The sequence below is a fragment of the Bufo gargarizans genome, chromosome 7, assembly GCF_014858855.1.
Source record: "Bufo gargarizans isolate SCDJY-AF-19 chromosome 7, ASM1485885v1, whole genome shotgun sequence".
In the NCBI taxonomy this organism is placed as follows: Eukaryota; Metazoa; Chordata; class Amphibia; order Anura; family Bufonidae; genus Bufo; species Bufo gargarizans.
The window spans coordinates 133,489,784-133,510,498 of record NC_058086.1 but is presented as its reverse complement, the minus strand read 5'-3'; the positions used below and the strand labels follow the sequence as shown (position 1 = coordinate 133,510,498).

Sequence of the window (20,715 nt, the reverse complement as noted above, 5' to 3'; positions counted from 1 at the left end):
ATTGCCACGTCCGTAACGATCTGCTCTATAAAACTGTCACATGACCTAACCCCTCAGATAAACACTGTAAAAATAAATAAATAAAAACTGTTTCAAAACAGCCAATTTTTTGGTCACCTTGCCCCATAAAGTGTAATAACGAATGATCAAAAAACCATTCTGCAACTCTTTCTGCAAAAAATGAGCCCCTGCACAAGACGATCGGCAGAAAAATAAAAAACATATGGCGTTCAGAAAATGGACACACAAAAACATAATTTCTTTTTCAAAATTGCTTTATTATGTAAAACTGAAACAAACAAACAAACAAACAAAGTAGACATATTTGATATCAATGGGAGATGACATTTACGACCACATGTGGGGTATTTCTGTAAAGCGCTGAATCTAGGTAATAAATGTTGAGTTTTGTTTGGCTGTTAACCCCCAATATGTTAAAGAAAAAAATGTAATAAAATGGAAAATCTGCCAAAAAAGTGAAATTTAGAAATTTCATCTCCATTTTCCTTTAATTCTTGTGGAATACCTAAAGGGTTAACAAAGTTTGTAAAATCAGTTTTGAGTAACTTGAGGGGTGAAGTTTCTACAATGGGGTAATTTATGGGCGGTTTCCACTATGTAAGCCCCTTCAGACCTGAACTGGTCCTTAAAAAGTGGGTTTTGGAAATCTCCTTAAAAATTTTAAGAATTGCTTCTAAAGTCCTAAAAAAATAAAATGACATTTCCAAAATGATGCCAACATAAAGTAGACATATGGGAAATGTTAAGTAATAAATATTTTATTAGGTATGACTTTCTGTTTTTAGAAGCAGAGAAATTGAAATTTTGAAAATTGTGAATTTTAAAATTTTTTTAAAAATAAATTGGGATTTTTTCATAAATAAAGGTGAAATGTATTGACTCAAATTTATGACTAGCATGAAGTACAATGTGTCACGAGAAAACAATCTCAGAATGGCTTGGATAAATAAGTGTTCCAAAGCTATTACCACATAAAAATGACGCATGTCAGATTTGTAAATTTTGACCTGGACACTGGGGCATCAATGACCCTTGGTCATGAAAGGCATTTGACAATCCAGAGCAGATCGGCACAAGTAGAAAGCTCCAGGAAAGCCCTGTCTCTGATGGTCTCCTACAAATGGGTTGTATAAAGCCTGCCTGTAACACCCAGAATACACAGCAGATCCCCTAGCTACAAGTTTGCTTCATGACTACCACATGACGCCCCTGCTGCATGTGTCATACACAGAGCACTCGCTTCCTGCGTACTGAAACCAGTTTGACTCGCTCATGTGGTCACATTTCACACACACTGAAGAATAACGCAACTCCAGCAGCACAGCCTACAGCCAGGCTCCTCCCCTGCACGTGACTGGTCACATGGTCGTGACATCATCAAAGGTCCTTTCGCCCACTAGAACCTAGCATCTCCCTCGGTTAGCAGGCCGAGCTGCACTGTGAGGAGGGACACGTACGACCCTGCGAGAAGTGTGTACTGGGGTCCTGGGCGTGACGTCATACAGAGCGGCCTGACAACGGGTGAGACCCTCTCCTCACTGTGTCAGGAGCTTCTTACTGCGCAGCTTGTGGCTGCTTCCTAGTAGGGGGAGAGGAGTTGGCTGGAGTGACGTTATGAGATATTGCTCCTTTCTAATAGCAGGACTGGTGTAGTTGGGTCACATGTAGCAGAGCTGTTTGAGCTTCTATTTGGTGGGATAGCCCTATGTTCATATGTAAAGCTGCAGTCCTATGTAAAACTGCAGCAGACAGTTTGATGTCACAGATCGTGGTCAATGACAAACTCGGATTGCTACATCTGTATCAGGAAATCATCCTGAGCTGTGTTAGCAGTGTTGTGCTGGCCTCCAGCCTGGTTACCTGTGTACATGGCTGTGTGACTGATGGCCGGTACTGGTTACCTGTGTACATTGCTGTGTGACTGATGGCCGGTACTGGTCACCTGTGTACATGGCTGTGTGACTGATGGCCGGTACTGGTCACCTGTGTACATGGCTGTGTGACTGATGGCCGGTACTGGTCACCTGTGTACATGGCTGTGTGACTGATGGCAGGTACTTGTCACCTGTGTACATTGTTGTGTGACTGATGGCAGGTACTTGTCACCTGTGTACATTGTTGTGTGACTGATGGCAGGTACTTGTCACCTGTGTACATTGTTGTGTGACTGGTGGCCGATACTTGTCACCTGTGTACATTGTTGTGTGACTGATGGCAGGTACTGGTTACCTGTGTACATGGCTGTGTGACTGATGGCAGGTACTGGTTACCTGTGTACATGGCTGTGTGACTGATGGCAGGTACTGGTCACCTGTATACATGGCTGTGTGACTGATAGCCGGTACTGGTTACCTGTGTACATGGCTGTGTGACTGATGGCCGGTACTGGTTACCTGTGTACACGGCTGTGTGTCTGATGGTGAGTACTGGTTACCTGTGTACACGGCTGTGTGTCTGATGGTGAGTACTGGTTACCTGTGTACACGGCTGTGTGTCTGATGGTGAGTACTGGTTACCTGTGTACACGGCTGTGTGTCTGATGGTGAGTACTGGTTACCTGTGTACACGGCTGTGTGTCTGATGGTGAGTACTGGTTACCTGTGTACACGGCTGTGTGTCTGATGGTGAGTACTGGTTACCTGCGTACACGGCTGTGTGACTGATGGTGAGTACTGGTTACCTGCGTACACGGCTGTGTGACTGATGGTGAGTACTGGTTACCTGCGTACACGGCTGTGTGACTGATGGTGAGTACTGGTTACCTGCGTACACGGCTGTGTGACTGATGGTGAGTACTGGTTACCTGCGTACACGGCTGTGTGACTGATGGTGAGTACTGGTTACTAGAGATGAGCGAACTTCTGTTTTAAGTTCGGCGTCTAAAGTTCGGCTTCCGGTTAGCGGAGAATCCCGATCTGGAACCGGATATGGATTCCGACTTCCGTTGTGGTCCGTGGTAGCGGAATCAATAATCGGCCATTATTGATTCCGCTACCACGGACCACAACGGAAGTCGGAATCCATATCCGGTTCCAGATCGGGATTCTCCGCTAACCGGAAGCCGAACTTTAGACGCCGAACTTAAAACAGAAGTTCGCTCATCTCTACTGGTTACCTGTGTACACGGCTGTGTGACTGATGGTGAGTACTGGTTACCTGCGTACACGGCTGTGTGACTGATGGTGAGTACTGGTTAGGCTACTTTCACACTTGCCGCAGAGTGATCCTGCAAGCAGTTCTTTCTCCAGAACTGCCTGCCGGGTCTGGCAAAACGTATACCAACTGATGGCATTTGTAAGACTGATCAGGATCCTGATCATTCTTAAAAATTCCTGATCAGTCAGAAAAATGCATTGAAATGCCGGATCTGCCTTTCTGGAAAAACGGATCCGGCATTTTATTTATTTTTCACCCTTTTTTTTTTTTCGGTTTGCGATATTTTGAATGCCGGATCGGGTGTCCGCTTGTGAGCTCCGTTTGAAGGGGCTCACAAGCGGGCCCCGAACGCATCCGCCCAGCACTAATGCATTCTGAGTGGATGCGGATCCGCTCAGAATGCATCAGTCTGGCGGCGTTCAGCCTCCGCTCCGCTCAGCAGGCGGACACCTGAACGCTGCTTGCAGCGTTCGGGTGTCCGCCTGGCCGTGCGGATCCGTCCAGACTTACAATGTAAGTCAATGGGGACGGATCCGTTTGAAGATGACACAATATGGCTCAATCTTCAAACGGATCCGTCCCCCATTGACTTTCAATGTAAAGTCTGGACGGATCCGTTCAGGCTACTTTCACACTTAGAAATTTTTTTACCAATATAATGCAGACGGATCCGTTCTGAACGCAAGTGTGAAAGTACCCTAACCTGCATACATGGCTGTGTGACTGATGGCCATTACTCGTTACCTGTATAAATGGCTGTGTGCATGATGTCTTAGAATATAATGATCACAAGCTGTTCAGATCTTTCCATTCTTTTCTAATATACCAATCTATGAGAAAGCTGGGTGACGGCCAGCACTAGAGGTCACCCAGCTTTCCCAGCTTCTGGATTGCACAGCTGCTCATTTCTTCCATAATACATCTCCAGCACTGCTATACCGCACCAGTCTATGAACTATAATGTAAGATATACTGGTTGTCTCCCAGCTTACCTACACAAATGTACAGGTTTCATTAGTTTTATCTTTATTGCACATCATTTTTCTTGGTCAGCACCTATTAGTTGGTTTCTACAATGCGGTACTGCTGTTGAAGGGACACTCTAGGGCGGCATTAGTCCTGTTTGTGCTGTTGCTCAGTAACATACCCTGCAGCCCACAGGTGACCGTGCTGGATTCTGTGCTGCAGAGTAGTGACGAACTGTTAGCCTCATGGACAGCGACGTAACCATTCATTTTGATGTGTGTATTCACACATCCGTGTTTTACCACTGTCCGTGGTTTTAGCACGGAAGCATGGTTTATTTTGTCCGTGTACACCGATCCTTCACGCTCTTTATAGTCTATGGGTCAGTGAAAACCACGGCTGCAAGACGAGCGCTTCTGTGTTTCGCGTCTTATTAGGAAGAGATGCTTTGAAAATGAATTTCAGCTGCACAGTGTCCGTGAAACACGGCTGACACACAGACAGCAAAAAACGGACTCGGACCATATACTGATCCTTCACGGAGGCATCACTGACCACCTTTTCATGGATTTGAACACAGAAGTCTGAATGAGGCTTTCGGTTACGTTCAGACATGGCAGTAGTCTGTTCCTTGAATTTGATTTGGCGGAAAGCACACAGGTTTCTGCAGGGGCCTTAGAGTGATGTGAACGCTTCCTTATCTGTCGGGGCGACATAGGACATAATGCCGATATAGATGCCCTAGAGCAGGCATGTCCAAAGTACGGCCCTCCAGCTGGTGCAAAACTACAACTCCCAGCATGCCTGGATAGCTTACAGCTATTAGGGCATGCTGGGAGTTGTAGTTTTGCAACAGCTGGAGGGCCGCACTTTGGACATGCCTGCCCTAGAGCGATAACTGATGTGAAGATCCCGGCAAGTGATTTAGGTAGCACTTCTGTACAGCCACAAGAATGGGCCCCGAAGTGCTTGATTATTTTCCGAATTCCCATAGTGGCGAATGTAGAGTGGCCACGCATGTGCAGCTTTCTGGCCTTTTGCGTTGGGGCCCCACCTTTTGTTTCAGATAGGAGTGCCCTTTTTAAAGATAAGAAGTTAGTCTAAGAATTAGGGTTCATGCACACGACCGTATGTATTCTGCGGTCCACAAAAAACGGATCCGCCAAAAATACGGATGATGTCCGTGTGCATTCCGTATTTTGCGGAACAGAACAGCTGCCCCCTAATAGAACAGTACTATCCTTGTCCGTAATGCAGACAATAATAGGACATGTTCTAAGTTTTTGTGGAACGTAAATATGGACATAAGGAAACGGAACGCGCACGGATTACCTTCTGTTTTTTATGTGGACCCATTGAAATTAATGGTTCTGCATACAGTCTGCCAAAAAATCGGAGCGGACACGAAAATAAAAAATGTTAGTGTGCATGAGGCCTTAGCAGAACGGGTAAGGGTAGGTTCACATCTCCAGCACAAGGCGAGGAGCAGACTACCAGAGTTTACTGTATCCTACATGACCGGATCTCTGTTGACCATAATGGGACCCAATGGGCTTCTGGTGGCAAATATTTGTCTGGCCGAAAGCCGCCAGGTCTCATGATAGTTAATAGGGATCTGGTGTTGGGTGGCGGTAGTCTGTTCCTCTGCTGCAATCTACATTTGCATAATGTCCTAAGATGTCACCCTGACAGGTAAGGACATGTTCACACCACGTTATGGCCCTGTGTTTGGTGTATACGCTGAAAAAATCTCGGGCATAAAGGCCAAGTGTATCCATAGTGTAGCATGCAGTAAAAGGGAGTGAACGGGCTCTGCAGGAGCCGGCTAGGCAGGGCAGGAAGGAGAGTCCCTCGTTGCCTAGCAATCGGCCAAGGTGACCACACTGGATCTCCATGTTTCTTGCAGATCAGCAATGGTCTCCTTCTATTCGGCTTGTGTGAATAGTCGCCACCACTTCCACTCCTGCCCTGGGCAGGCTGCCAGCCCTGCTACTTGGTATTTTGTTTGTGTGATATCACAACATAAAGTCTGCACGTGGCCTAGAATTTGGTAAGGCAGAAATCACACATGCAGTTTTTTGGGGGGTCAAAGTCACAAATGGATTCAAAAGGAATGAGAAATATAAAGGGAGGACTTATCGTTCTCCTTCCTCCTGGATCCACGTCTGGCTTTAACCCCAAAACTTCACGAGTCTTTCCAGTCTGAAGCAGGCAATTTCTAAAAAGTAATGGAACAAACCTGTACCGTGTCCTCAAGTAGAGCTGTATAAGAAAGCTGGGCACGTATGAGAAAACCAGTCTGGTATGACAGCAATACAGGTCACAGCCATGGACCGTTTTGGAGAGGTTTTTTTAAGTTAAAAAAAAAAAAAAAAGTAGGTATTCTTATAAGCCCCTTTAAGGACCCCCTACCGAAACTTGACAGGAAGCAGCTAGTCCAGCTCAAAATGTCCCCTCTGATCATTGGTCTCACTATATTTAAGGGAAACTGTCATCAACTTTATGCTGACGTCACCGAGGGCAGCATAAAATGGTGACATAAGTGCTGATGTCAGCGGTGTGTCACTCATCATCTAAAAGTAAGTGGTTGCTGAGAACCAGCCTCATAATTATTACAGCCCAGGCCTTGAAAAGAGTCAAATGTACCTGAGAAGAGTCCTGGTTATTCCTAATCTCCTGCCCATCTGCTGATGATTGGCAGTTCTCTCCTAGAGAGAAAGGGAGAAAACTAGGTAGAAGACTGTCAGTCATCAGCCGGTGGGCAGGAGAGCAGGACTTCATCAATAACCAGGACTCTTCTCAGGTGGCCAGGACTCTTTTCCAGGTCCAGTCTGCAATGATTGTCATGTTGGTTCTCGGCAACCACTTACTTTTAACTTATAAATGACAGACCGCTGAAGTCATCTCATTTGTCTGTACTTTATTCTGCCGTTAGTAATAGCAACATAAAGTTGATGACGGGTACCCTTTAAAAAAATAAATAAAACATCTTAGGGCTTATTCACACTTGTGTTTTCCGGATCCGTCGTGTACTCCATTTGCCGGAATTACACGCCGGATCCGGAAAAACGCAAGTGTAAAAGAGCCCTTAGGGTACTTTCACACTTGCGTTTGAATCCGGCAGGCAGTTCCGTTCTGATCAGGCAATCTGTATGTAAACGCATGTCATTTTTTTTCTGACTGATCAGGAAAAATGCATTGCAATACTGGATCCGTTTTTCCGGTGTCATTGGGCAAAACGGATCAAGTATTTATTTTTTCTCATTTTTAAAGGTCTGAGCATGCGCAGACTGGAAGGACAGATCCGGCATTCAGGCAAGTCTTCCGTTTTTTTCGCCGGAGATAAAACCGTAGCATGCTGTGGTTTTTTCTTTTGCCTGATCAGTCAAAATGACTGAACTGAAGACATCCTGAACGGATTAGGGCTCTTTCACACCTGCGTTATAGTCTTCCGGCATAGAGTTCCGTCGTCGGGGCTCTATGCCGGAAGAATACTGATCAGGATTTTCCTAATGCATTCTGAATGGACAGTCCGTCCTTCAGGATGTCTTCCGTTCCGGAACGGAACGTTTTTTGGCCGCAGCAAATAGCGCAGCATGCTGCGCTTTTTGCTCCGGGCAAAAATCCGGAACACTTGCCGCAAGGCCGGATCCGGAATGAATGCCCATTGAAAGGCATTGATCCGGATCCGGCCTTAAGCTAAACGTCGTTTCGGCGCATTGCCGGATGCAACGTTTAGCTTTTTCTCAATGGTTACCATGGCTGCCGGGACGCTAAAGTCCTGGCAGCCATGGTAAAGGGGAGCGGGGAGCAGCATACTTACCATCCGTGCGGCTCCCGAGCGCTCCAGAGTGACGTCAGGGCGCCCCAAGCGCATGGATCACGTGATCGCATGGACACGTCATCCATGCGCATGGGGCGCTCTGACGTCATTCTGGAGCGCCCCGGGAGCCGCACGGATGGTAAGTATGCTGCTCCTCCGCTCCCCACTACTACTATGGCAACCAGGACTTTAATAGCGTCCTGGGTGCCATAGTAACACTGAAAGCATTTTGAAGACGGATCCGTCTTCAAATGCTTTCAGTACACTTGCGTTTTTCCGGATCCGGCGTGTAATTCCGGCAAGTGGAGTACACGCCGGATCCGGACAACGCAAGTGTGAAAAAGGCCTAACTCTCCATTCAGAATGCATGGGGATATGCCTGATCAGTTATTTTCTGGTATAGAGCCCCTGTGATTGAACTCTATGCCGGAAAAGAAAAACGCAAGTGTGAAAGTAGCCTTAATTGTGTAGGGAAAACTGCCATAATCATACGAGTCGGTGCATGCACCTGAGCATGAGGTATCATTGGAATTGGATATGTTATGGGGCAGCCATCTTGTATCTTTGTGTGCCCCTGATTTCATATGAAGAATCCATGAGAGAATATATGAGATGAGTGGTATGTTCCAGGACATGCAATACTGGTAGGGTGAGTATGGGGCCTCACAAGGCCCTGAGGGTGATTTCCACAATGAGGATTATGTGCAGATTTTCAGGTGAAGAATCCATAGCATAAGCAGTACCAGCAAAGTGTACGAGATGTAACAAATGTCATGTACACTTCAGGGGAGATGTATTAAAACTGGTGGAGAGGAAAACTGGCTTAGTTGCCCCTAGCAACCAATTAGATTTTGCCTTTCATTTTTCACAGCTCCTTTGGAAAATAAAAGATGGAATCTGATTGGTTGCCATGGGCGACTAAGCCGGTTTTCCTTTACACCATCTCCCCCTTTGTGTATTTTATTTTTTTTTTTCGTGCAGAAATTGACCTGCCATGTGGATTTTAAAATCTGCTGTATGTCAATTGTTAGTGCGATTCCTTACCTTATGTATAATGGTTTTCCTCACTATAAGGGGGTTGTTAACATAAACAAAAAATCTGCACCAAAAAACACGCCAAAGCCCCGATAAATCCCATATACAGTACACAGTGATTCTGACAGGAGGATTCCCGCCAGAGGGACATCACAGGCCTGGTGCCCTTCAGAAGACCCCCAGCTGCCCACAATTGCATTAGCACGTTGCCAATCGGAGGCCAGGGGCATCTAATGGCTCAGAGGTCACTAGTGACTGCAGTATCTAAGGGGTTAAACTGCTGGGATTGGGGTGAGAGCCAGGTGTACAGCCATAATATTCTTTTATGGAACAGAGCATTAGGTACCAGCACAATACATCACACAGCATTAAAGGGGTTGTCCACTGTTACGAATAGGAGCTGAGCCGCAATATGGCGGCACGGCCGCTATGCTATGGATGGAGCCTTCTGCTTCTGGTCCTGCGAGGAACAGCTGATCAGTAAGGCCTCATTCACACATACGTGGACCACGGTCCGTGAAAACCTGTCCTGCTGAGTGCACTAGCGCATGGCGTCATTTGGTGCTAAGACGCCGTGCTCTTCGTGCCTCTGTACAGTAATACACTCGTATAATCTATAAGAGTGTATTACTATACAGTGGTGACGGCACGAAGCTCATGGTGTCATGGCAACCAGCGACGCAGTGCACTCGGCAGGCCGGGTTTTCCCGGACCGTGGTCCACGCATGTGTGAATGAGGCCTTAGGGTGCCTGATGTCAGATCCCCACTGATACGATGACCCATCTGGAGGATAGAAAGAGTGGGAAAACACTTTAAGTCCTAGCCCGTGGGACATTTTATATGTCACAATTAGCGGCAGGTGACGGCAGGAATGACTCTAAAGCCTATTTAATATCAGTCCACGATAAATGAGCTGGACGAAGGAAAATGGTGCCTATTTCTTGAGTCATTTTTGGCAGAATGATGGTGAATGAGTCGTAGCTCAGTCCTTGAGAGGAGAAACTTGTTGTTCTGGTAAGGCCTGAATATTCTGTATTATTCATGTTCCTTTCTGTCAGACGGCGCCTTTCACACGTCTGTGGTATGCGCAGCGGAGGCTTTTGTCACACAAGGACTTTGCTTGATTTTCCTTTCCACTTGTTAATGGTTTCTTGTCACCTCTTTGTCTTGTTTGTTCTGCTGAATGCGGAGAATGAGGGGGAACAGGTCGTGCGCTCTTCATGTACTGACCTGTGCGCTGCTGATATGACAGGATGGAAAGTCGTCTTCATATACTGCACCTGTGCTCAGTAAGGTAGAGGGTAGGACTGTACCGCCGTCTTCACATCCGCACCATTATTTCTGCTTTTCTCTTCAGTTATAGAAATAGAAAAGGAACATAAGGACATTGCTGAATCCATGACAGATACCAATGGAGCCCATTCACTATAATAGTCCATTGGGCTTCCCTCATCATACCGTACAAAATGTCACAGGATGCTGCACACATTTTTTTCAGGATTTTTTTTTATTAAATCTGTGACTCAAGCTCCAAATAGATGTGAACACTGCATTAAAGGGGTATTCTGGAGGACCTTTCACCAGTTTTTACTTTATAAAAGCCATACCCTGTAGCCCATGTTCAGTAGATGCCCCCCGTTTGGTTTTGGCGCCCTGTATGCTAATCTATAGCATCAGTACAGGGAGGAGGAGACATCAGGTTTTCTCAGGGGACGTCTCCTTCTCCCTTGCTCTGGCACGGCCCACGTCACTGCCGGGGAGAAGTTGAGCAGTTTTTTCCTCAATGGCTGTGGTGCACAGGTTGCAGCCAGGGAGAAGAAGATGCCCCCTGAGAAAAGCTGGCGTCTCCTCCTCCCTGTACCTTTGCTGTTAATTAGCATACCAGGCCCCAAAACTGAACGGGGTGCACAGTGGGGCAATGGAGGAGCAGATCATGAAAACAATTAGCGATATGACATCTGCTGAACATGGGCTATAGTGTGAGGTATTGCTAATATAAAGTTAAAACTGGTTAAAGGTCCTCTAAGTTATCCCCTATCCACAGTATTAGATCGGTGGGTTTCCTGCCACAGGGACCCCACTGCTCACGAGGACGAGGGCCCCATACTCTCTGCAGCCCCCGGAAACAAATGGAGCGGCCGGTCGGGCATGCGTATAGCTGGTCTATTCGTTTCTACGGAAGTTCTGGAGATAGCCAAGTACAGCTCTCGGCTTTCTCCGAAACTCCCATGGTAATGAATGGAACAGCTGCGTGTATGCCCGACCGGCCGCTCCTTTTATTTCAGGGGGGCTCAGCAGTAGGACTCCCACCAATCTTATTGTTATCCCCTATGTTGTGGATAGGGGATAACGTAATGTAATTGGAATACCCCTTTAAAGGGTTTCTGTCATGAGAAATAACGTTATGTAGCTGACTGACATTAGCGACATTACGCAGGCGCGCGATTTACAGGACGATAAGGAGAACTTGAAATTCAATCAACTGCACCTGGGCGTGCCAGAGGGTGCGTAGACGGAGCCTCTAGGTGCTGAAGCAACGCCCTAATGGCACCTAGAGGCTCATTAGCATATTGTAAGTCTATTTTAAGAGAACGGCGGCAGGCAGGGAGTTATAAAGCGCATTGCTATGTACTGCTGACATTAGCCCATCGCTAATGTCAGTCCGCTACATAACGTTATTTCTCATGACAGAAACCCTTTAAGCTGGGAATGTACAGTGGGGCTTGAAAGTTTGTGAACGCTTCAGTATTTTCTATATTTGAGCATACATGTGACCTAAAAGCTACATCAGATTATTACATAAGTCCTAAAAGTAGATAAATATAACAAATGAGTCCTAAATATTAGGACCCTATTACATTGTGTAATGTCCAGGCGCCGATGGATGATAACTTATCCATTGGCGCTTCTTTGCAGCGGCCTGATTACACAGGCAGATGCAAATAAAATTTGCGAGGAACAATTGTTACCACGGTCGTTCCTCCCTCGTTCAGTTTTAATAAGTATCAGCACCTTATCCCCGATTACACAGCGAGATGTGTTATCAATAATCGGACATCATTCGTTGACTGACCGGTTGCTCGTTTATATGGGACAATTATCGAGAAGTAATTTTCCTATGAACGCTTGTACCTGATAAGCGGGCTGAAAATCGTGCAGTCTAATAGGGCCTTTAGACATAAACATTTATTTATTTATTGAGGAAATGATCCAGTATCACATCTGTGAGTAAAAAAAGGATGTGACCCTTGGCTTTCAGTATCTGTTGTGACTCCTTCGTGCAGTAATACTGTAACTACATTGGTTAGGAGGAATTTTATCCTATTGGATTAAAGGGAATCTGTCACCAAGATTTTGGACCATTATCTAGAATAATACATGTGTAGTCCAGCAGATAAGAAGTCTAGGTCACTATTTTTATATTTTCCTATAGCCCTTGTTCCTGCGCTGTCAGCTCTCAGAGCAGTCCTGACGACGTATTTCAATGCATTTCTGAGCACTGACAGCGGGGGAACGGGGGGCAGTAGAAAAATATGAAATGGTGATCTGGACTCCTTATCTGTAGTACTACTCGTGTAGTTCTGTAGATAATGGTCCAGTATTGGGGTGACCGATTCCCTTTAAGGTCAGAACTTTGAACTGACCATTCCAAAACTTTAACTAGTCTTTTGTATAACGACTTGTGTACTTAGGGTCGTCGTCTTGCTGCATGCCCCATGTTCTCTTAAAGGGGTTGTCTAAGTTATATTTATTGATGATCCTCAGGATAGGTCATCAATATTAGATCGGCGTGGATCCCACACCCGGCACCCTCGCTGATCAGCTGTTTGAAGAGAAGGTGCGCGTCATGCCAGCGCTGCCTCCCCTTCACAGTTTACCTTCTAGGCCGGGAGTAGGCAACCTCCGGCTCCCAGCTGTTGTGAAACTACAATTCCCAGCATGCTCCATTCATTTCTATGAGAGTTCTTAGAAGAGCAGAGCAAGTATGCATACTGGGAGTTGTAGTTTCACAACAGCTGGGAGCCGGAGGTTGCCTACCCTGTTCTAGGCGTTGCATCTGCAGCGGTGAGCAGGTGTAATTGCACCCAAGCCCACACCCCACACCTGGTCACCGCTGCAGATGCAAACTGCTAGAAGGTAAACCGTGAAGGGGAGGCAGTGCTGGCACGGCGCGCGCCTTCTCTTCAAACAGCTGATCGGCGGGGGTGCCGGGTGTCAGACACCCGCCAATCTGATATTGATGACCTATCCTGGCGTCCCACGTGATCAACATACGTAACTCCCATGTACGAACCTCTGGTATAGCCGGCAGTCCAAAAGACATGAAGTAAAGGTTAACAAAGTAAAAGCAGTCTCTTTACCGTATGTTCACCACCTCTCAGTGGTTATTCGTTTGGGCAGACGGCACGCCTGCTCGGCGAAGATTTATTTTCCTGTGCCAGCAACAATAGTCTAGAAAGGATTCGTACTCTCTTGGTGTATTGCGCTTGAATCGAAACTTCCGGGTGTTGATCACGTGTTTGGTGGCATCTCACGTGGCGTCCCATGTGATTTAGTACGTCACCTTTTTCAAAAATACAGCGCGCTGTTTCTCATCCGTAGATTTCTATTGTCGGGATACCTGACTATAATTTCACCTTTAGATTATCTGCTAGTCTTACAGGTGCACACACTTGCCATTCACAGACCTGATATTGGATCATTTTCCTCAATAAATGAAAAAGTCTAATAATGTGGACTCATTTGGTTATCTTCATCCACGTTTAGGACTTGTTTCAAAATCTAATGTAGTTTTAGGTCAAAATTATGCAGAAATGTAGAAGATTTTGAAAGGTTCACAAATTTCGAGCACCACTGTATAGGCCTTTATGCAGTATATGAGAAACCATTAATATTCCTGATGGCTAGGTTATTTTTCTTGTAAGGGTACTTTCACACTTGCGGCAGAGGATTCCGTCAGGCAGTTCCGTCGCAATCCGGATGTAAATGGATGTATTTGTGAGACTTATCAGTCTCACAAATGCTTTGCCATACCGGATCCGTCTTTCCGGTTGTCATCTGGAAAAACAGATCTGGTATTTTTTTTTTTTTTCCCGTTTTGCTGGAACACTTGGGGCCGAATTCGGCATTAATGCATTTAAGTGGAAATAAATGCCGGATCAGGCATTCCGGCAAGCGTTCAGTATTTTTGGCCGGAGAGAAAACTGCAGCATTCTGCGGGATTTTCTCCGTCCCAAAAACATAAGAGGGACTGAACTGATGCATACCGAACGGAATGCTCTCCATTCAGAATGCATTAGGATAATGCTGATCAGGTTTTTTTCCGGTATTGAGCCCCTAGGACGGAGCTCAATACCGGAAAACAAAAACGCTAGTGTGAAAGTACCCTAAGATTTTGCAGTGCTTTAATAAGAACATCAAAGACATCAATAGCCCATTACTGCTTGCAACTAAAAATACTCGGTACAAACCCGTCTTCCTGCAAGGTCGCTGGTGAGATATTTAGACTATTACAGTGAAGTTATAAATGGGGTGATTAGGAAATGTCACTGAGATGATGGGTGATGGACAGATTTATCCAGCACTTGTATAGTGTATGTAAGCACTGCCTATTGTCTTAAATGTCTGCTCTTCCTAGCCCCCTCCTTTAAAGGACGTGCTAGTAAAGCCGGCTTGCTACTAAGGCGCACAAACATGCTTGATAAAGGGCTATATATGTCCTAAGCCCAAAACGCTGCTACAATGATGTGCACTAATTTGGCTGAATAAAAACTCACTTGAACACTGCGTATACTGGAGTGCCGACTAAAAATGATGTATCTACAGTAATACTGATCCTGGGGTGGAGAGGGATAAAAAGGGGTGTGCACCCAACAAAAGCCTTACAAAATTAATGAGTGCTATGACCATTATTGGTATATTATTGAAAAAAAACCTGGGCTGATCATTAGTGGTTTTTATTTTTTTGCAAATGAAATAACTTCAATAAAAGTTATAACATAAAGAAACAAAGGATACCTCTCTTTAATTCTCCTGGCACTCTAGTGCCGCTGCTTGGTAGTCCTTGCCGGTCTTAGGCCCCTTTCACACGGGCGAGTATTCCGCGCGGATGCGATGCGTGAGTTGAACGCATTGCACCCGCACTGAATACCGACCCATTCATTTCTAGGGGGCTGTGCACATAAGCGGTGATTTTCGCAGCATGTTCTATATTCTGTGTTTTTCACGTAACGCAGGTCCCATAGAAATGAATGGGGTTGCGTGAAAAATTTTCACACACGATTGCTAGGAGACTATTGGGATGGAGACCCAATCATTATTATTTTCCCTTATAACATGGTTATAAGGGAAAATAATAGCATTCTGAATACAGACTGCCTCTCTGTCTACTCGGGGAAACAAGATTGGTGTCTGTTCCCTCACCGCCCAACCTCCCCACAGAAGAAAAGGTGGACCAGGGCAGACTCGCTCCCTTGTTTCCCGCCAGCCAAAGGGTCACCTGGATCCTTTAAAACCCTCCTGCCATACCAGACTTCTGCCATTTCGGGTGCCAGCTGCTGAAGAGGTGACCTTGTTGGTCCACTTACAGAGGGTGAAGAGAAGAGAAGAGGATGAAGATGCGGTGAGTACTTGGGAATAAGTGAGTATTTTACCCCCACTTTCTCTCTCCGGGTCTCGTCCACTCTTCTGGACCACAGGGAAGTGCTTACCCCCCCCTCCCACTCCATCCTCCCCTTCTCCAGCTTTCCTGGAAACAGAAGGCATCTGCTTAAGATTGACCTTTCTGTGTTCCTGTAGCCACAGAGAAGCACTTGGAGACCCCCGACCCCCGTTTGGCCCCATACACCACCGTTAGGCAGACCGGCCACCTCGCTTCCTCAGGCCCCGGCTTTCTTTTGGGCTTAACCGCGATTCGGGTAGCCCCCGCTCCAGACTTGTCCCCCGGGCCCCGGGGGTTATCTGCGGCCGTTCCTGTCAAGCGGCCGGCCACCCGCACCGCTCCGGGTCCCTTCGTTCCCTGGCCGTCTGGAAGTGCATCGCAGTCGGCCGCGGCTTCCTGGGAAATGTAAGCCGCAATGTGCCGCCCACCTCTGACACCGAGGGCGGTGCTAGGCTTCCCGCCGCGGCTCCGTGGGAGGACCCTTCGCTTCCCCACGCTGGTTCAGGCTGCCTCAACGCTTCTACTGGGACACAGGACCTGCAGTCCCCCTACAAACTGGTAGGACGGTTTCACTCCCCCTCCAGCCTTGAGACCAGTATAGGAGTTGGTTAGCAGCCATGTCCAAACCCACAAGCGACCCTCGCATGCCACCAGCCACCACTTATTATGCATGCACTAAATGCAAAATTAAGTTCCCTCACGGCCAGCCAGATTTCGTATGCTCCACATGCTTTGTACCCAGACAGGTTCTGCCCCCGAGCCTACTCAACCTCATGACCACCCTGACCGTGTGGAACCGGACTGGGTCCGGGCCTAATCCCGGGCAGTGGAGGACCTATCGAAAATATCCCAATCCACCCTCTCTCTCATGGGTCGTTTGGTTGATAAATCCCCACCTGTGCTGTCCACACCCTCCTCGGGTGAACAGCTTCGGGGCAGACCTTCGCATAAGCGGCCCAGAGAAGGACATCATTCCTCCTCTGACGCCTCAGCATCTCCACCCCCACCTGAGTCACGCTCGGATGCATCCTCCCTCCCAGGGGAAGTTCTGTCTGACTGGGAGAGGGTATATAAAATATAAAGTTAATCCAAGGCACTCCAAGAGATTTTTGCAAAATAAATTTTCACATTTAATTCTTAGTATACAGTTCTGTGTACTAAGAATTAAATGTGAAAATGTATTTTGCACAAATCTCTTGGAGTGCCGTGGATTAACTTTTATATTGTCTAAACCACTCTCGCAGGCACCCACACTGGATCCTAGGTGTGCAGAGTACATATTTATCTAACTGACTGGGGGAGGGGACTCTGACTCTGGCTATGGATCCACAACAGTCTTCTAAGATTGCTTCCATGGTGGATAGGCTAGTTACTGCTGTCCGTGACGCCTTCCAGGTGCAGGATGACTCCCACCTCCACGAGCCACCAGGGGGTGTCTTTTCTCCGCTCCAGACTATCTCCTAAAGCCTTTCCCTTACATGACGACTTTTCAGTGGTCATTGTAAAGGCATGGGACCGTCCAGATCGTAGCTTTACCACATCCAAGTGACTCGATCTGCTGTATCCTTTTCCGGGGGATTGTGTAGCTAAGTGGTCCTCTCCTCCTAAGGTGGATCCTCCGTTCGCACGTCTTGCCAAACATACCACCATTCCTGTGGCCGATAGCTCATCCCTCCAGGACCCTGTAGATCGCCGTATGGTCTTTTGCTAAGTCTGCTTTCGCAGCAAGTGGCTCAGCACTTCAGTCCATTTTTGCTTCCGCCTGGGTGGCTAAGGCGGTCTCAGAATGGGCACTCCGGTTAAATCAGGACTTGGCAGCGGACCTCCCTCTGGCTGATCTCCAATTTTTGGCCCTGCAAATCTCACAGGCGGGGAAGTATCTCTGTGAGGCTTCCTTGGACGCTAGTGCTCTAGTTGCCCGCTCATCGGCTCTCACTGTGTAGCCTTACGGCGCGAACTGTGGATTAAGGTTTGGGCAGCAAATTCATCGTCAAAGCGTTCCCTGGCAGGCCTCCCTTTTTCTGGCTCCCGATTATTCGGAGCCCGATTGGATGAAATTATCTCAGAGGCTACAGATGGTAAAAGTACCCACCTCCCGCAGGGCAGATCCAAGTGCACATTTTGCGCTAAGCCCTCGGGCAGTCGCCTTTTTTCAGGCAATTCGGTCCCTCCTCACTCACGGCGTGATCTCCCCTGTTCCCCTGGAGGAACACTTCACAAGGTTTTGTTCAAACCTATTTGTCGTCCCCAACAAAGAAAGATCCGTTCAACCGGTTCTGGACCTCAAGCTGCTGAACCAAATCCTCTAGGTTCAACACTTCAGAATAGAGTCCCTTTGCTCTGTTGTTGCTTCACTGGAGCGGGGAGAATTCCTCTCTTCAATAGACATCCGGGATGCGTACTTGCATGTCCCCATTGCTCTGGCGCACCAACGCTTCCTTCACTTTGCGCTAAGGCCCCACCACTACCAGTTTGTCACCCTTCCCTTTTGGCTTGGCAACGGCACCGCAAGTCTTCACAAAAGTGCTCACTCCTCTCCTGGCCCTTCTTTATACCAGGGGTATCACCCTGATTCCCTATCTGGACGACATCCTGGTCAAAGCGGCAACCTTCTGTCAGAATGAGGACAGTCTCCATATCACATTTGATACACTGACACACTTTGGCTGGCTTGTAAACTTCCAGAAGTCTTCCCTACATCCCACCAGGAGGATCACCTTCCTTGGTATAGTCCTCGACACGGACGCGGCATTAGTTCGCCTTCCTCTGGACAAGCGGCTAGCCCTTCTGCGGTTGGTCCGTCTTCTCCTCCGGCGCAGGTTCGGGTCTTCGGTGCAATGGTCGCTTCCTTCGAAGCAGTTCTGTTTGCACAATTTCACACCCGTTCCCTTCAACGAGCAATTTTATCGCTTTGGGACAAGTCACCGTCCCATCCTCCTTTCCCTAAAGGTGCGTGCGGCACTCAGGTGGTGGCTCTCGGCCCCAACCTTGGAGGTGGGGTAAGTCCTTACTCCCAGTCTCCTGGACTGTCATTACCACCGATGCCAGTCTTCAGGGTTGGGGCGGAGACTTCCCGCTCCGGAGAGTCCAAGGCGTGTGGTCTCAGTTGGAGTCCAAACTGCCCATCAACATCCTGGAGCTCTGGGCCATTCATCTATCATTCTCCATTGGACCCCTCTCCTGAGGGGCCGGCCAATTCGGAGCCAGTCAGACAACGCAATGGTGGTGGCTTACCTCAACCACCAAGGGGGAACCCGCAGTCAGGCGGTGATGGAGGAGTCGGCCAAAATCCTGCAGTGGGCAGAGAATCGTGTACCAGCTCTATCGGTGGTCTACATTCCGGGAGTGGAGAATTGGATGGCGGATTTCCTCAGTCGGACGACCGTGGACCCGGGAGAGTGGTTTCTGCACCCGGAGGTGTTCGACTCCATTTGTCTCCGTTGGGGCCAACCGGAGGTGGACTTGATGGCATCCAGATTCAACCACAAACTCCCCGCCTTCTTCTCTCAAGCAAGAGATCCCCGAGCGTGCTCTGTAGACACACTGGTGGCACCATGGGACGTGTTCTCTCTACTGTACGTATTCCCTCCCCTTCCCCTCCTTCCCCAAGTCCTGTGCAGAATCAGGATGGAGGGCATATGGACGATTCTCATTGCTCCGTATTGGCCCCGTCAGGCATGGTACACAGATTTCATGCTCCTTCTAGGAGACACGCCATGGCCTCTTCCGCTCAGAGTTGATCTTCTTTCTCAGGGACCTGTCTTCCACCAGCGTTTAGAGTCGTTACATTTGACGGCGTGGCTGTTAAAACCGCTATTCTGAAGCAGCGAGGTTTCCCTGACAAGGTCGTCCAAACCATGATTAATGCCAGGAAACCAGCTTCATCCAAAATTTATTATAGGACTTGGAGGTCCTTTTTGCGCTTCTGTGAGGAACGTAGCCTCCCTCCACTGCGCTTCTCACTTCCCACCATTCTTTCCTTTCTGCAGTCGGGACTGGATTTGGGTCTTGCTCTTAGTTCCTTAACCCCTTGAGGACCGGGCTCATTTTCACCTTAAGGACCAGGCCGTTTTTTGCAAATCTAACGTCACTTTATGTGGTGATAACTTTAAAACACCTTTACTTATCCAGGCCATTCTGAGAGTGTTTTCCCGTCACGTATTGTACTTCATGACAGTGGTAAAACAGAGTCCCAACAATAAATTTTTATTAATAAAAAATTCAAAATTTAGCAAAAATTAACTAACTTCCAAATTTCAATTTCTCTACTTTTATAATGGATAGTAATACCTCCAAAGATAGTTATTACTTTACATTCCCCATATGTCTACTTCATGTTTGGATCATTTTGTGAATGCCATTTTATTTTTTGGGGGCGTTAGAAGGCTTAGAAGTTTAGAACCAAATCTTGAAATTTGTCAGAAAATTTCTAAAACCCACTTTTTCAGGACTGAAGTCACTTTGTGAGGCTTACATAATAGAAACCACCCAAAAAATGACCCCATTTTAGAAACTACACCCCTAAAAGTATTCAAAACTGATTTTGCAAACTTTGTTAACCCTTTTGAGTGTTCCACAAGAATTAATGGAAAATAGAGATACTATTTCAAAATTTCACTTTTTTGGCAGATTTTACATTTGAATCAATTTTTTCCAGTTACAAAGCAAGGGTTAACAGCCAAACAAAACTCAATATTTATGGCCCTGATTCTGTAGTTTACAGAAATGCCCCATATGTGGTCGTAAACTGCTGTACGGGCACACGGAAGGGAGCAGAAGGAAAGGAATGCCGTACGGTTTTTGGAAGGCAAATTTTGCTGGACTTTTTTTTTTACACCATGTCCCATTTGAACCCCCCCTGATGCACCACTAGAGTAGAAACTCCAAAGAAATGACCCTATTTTAGAAACTACGGCATAGGGTGGCAGTTTTGTTGGTACTATTTTAGGGTACGTATGATTTTTGGTTGCTCTATATTTATTTTATTTTTTTCACTTTTTTTTTTCTCCCACTTTGGGACTTCAACTTTTGGGGGTCTGATCCCCTTTACAA

General features: G+C 47.0%; 1 protein-coding gene across 2 annotated transcripts in view; it reads left to right on the top strand.

Moving 5' to 3' along the window:
- The first annotated feature begins 1,391 nt into the window (after positions 1-1,391).
- Positions 1,392-20,715, top strand: part of NEK7 (NIMA related kinase 7) — a 114,788-nt gene continuing 95,464 nt past the window's right edge. Inside the window, exon 1 of one of the 2 annotated variants that reach the window (XM_044300522.1) lies at positions 1,392-1,542. The gene's annotated coding sequence lies outside the window, so the exon portion shown is untranslated. The remainder of the gene's footprint in view (positions 1,543-20,715) is intronic. The other variant, XM_044300521.1, reaches the window with a different exon arrangement.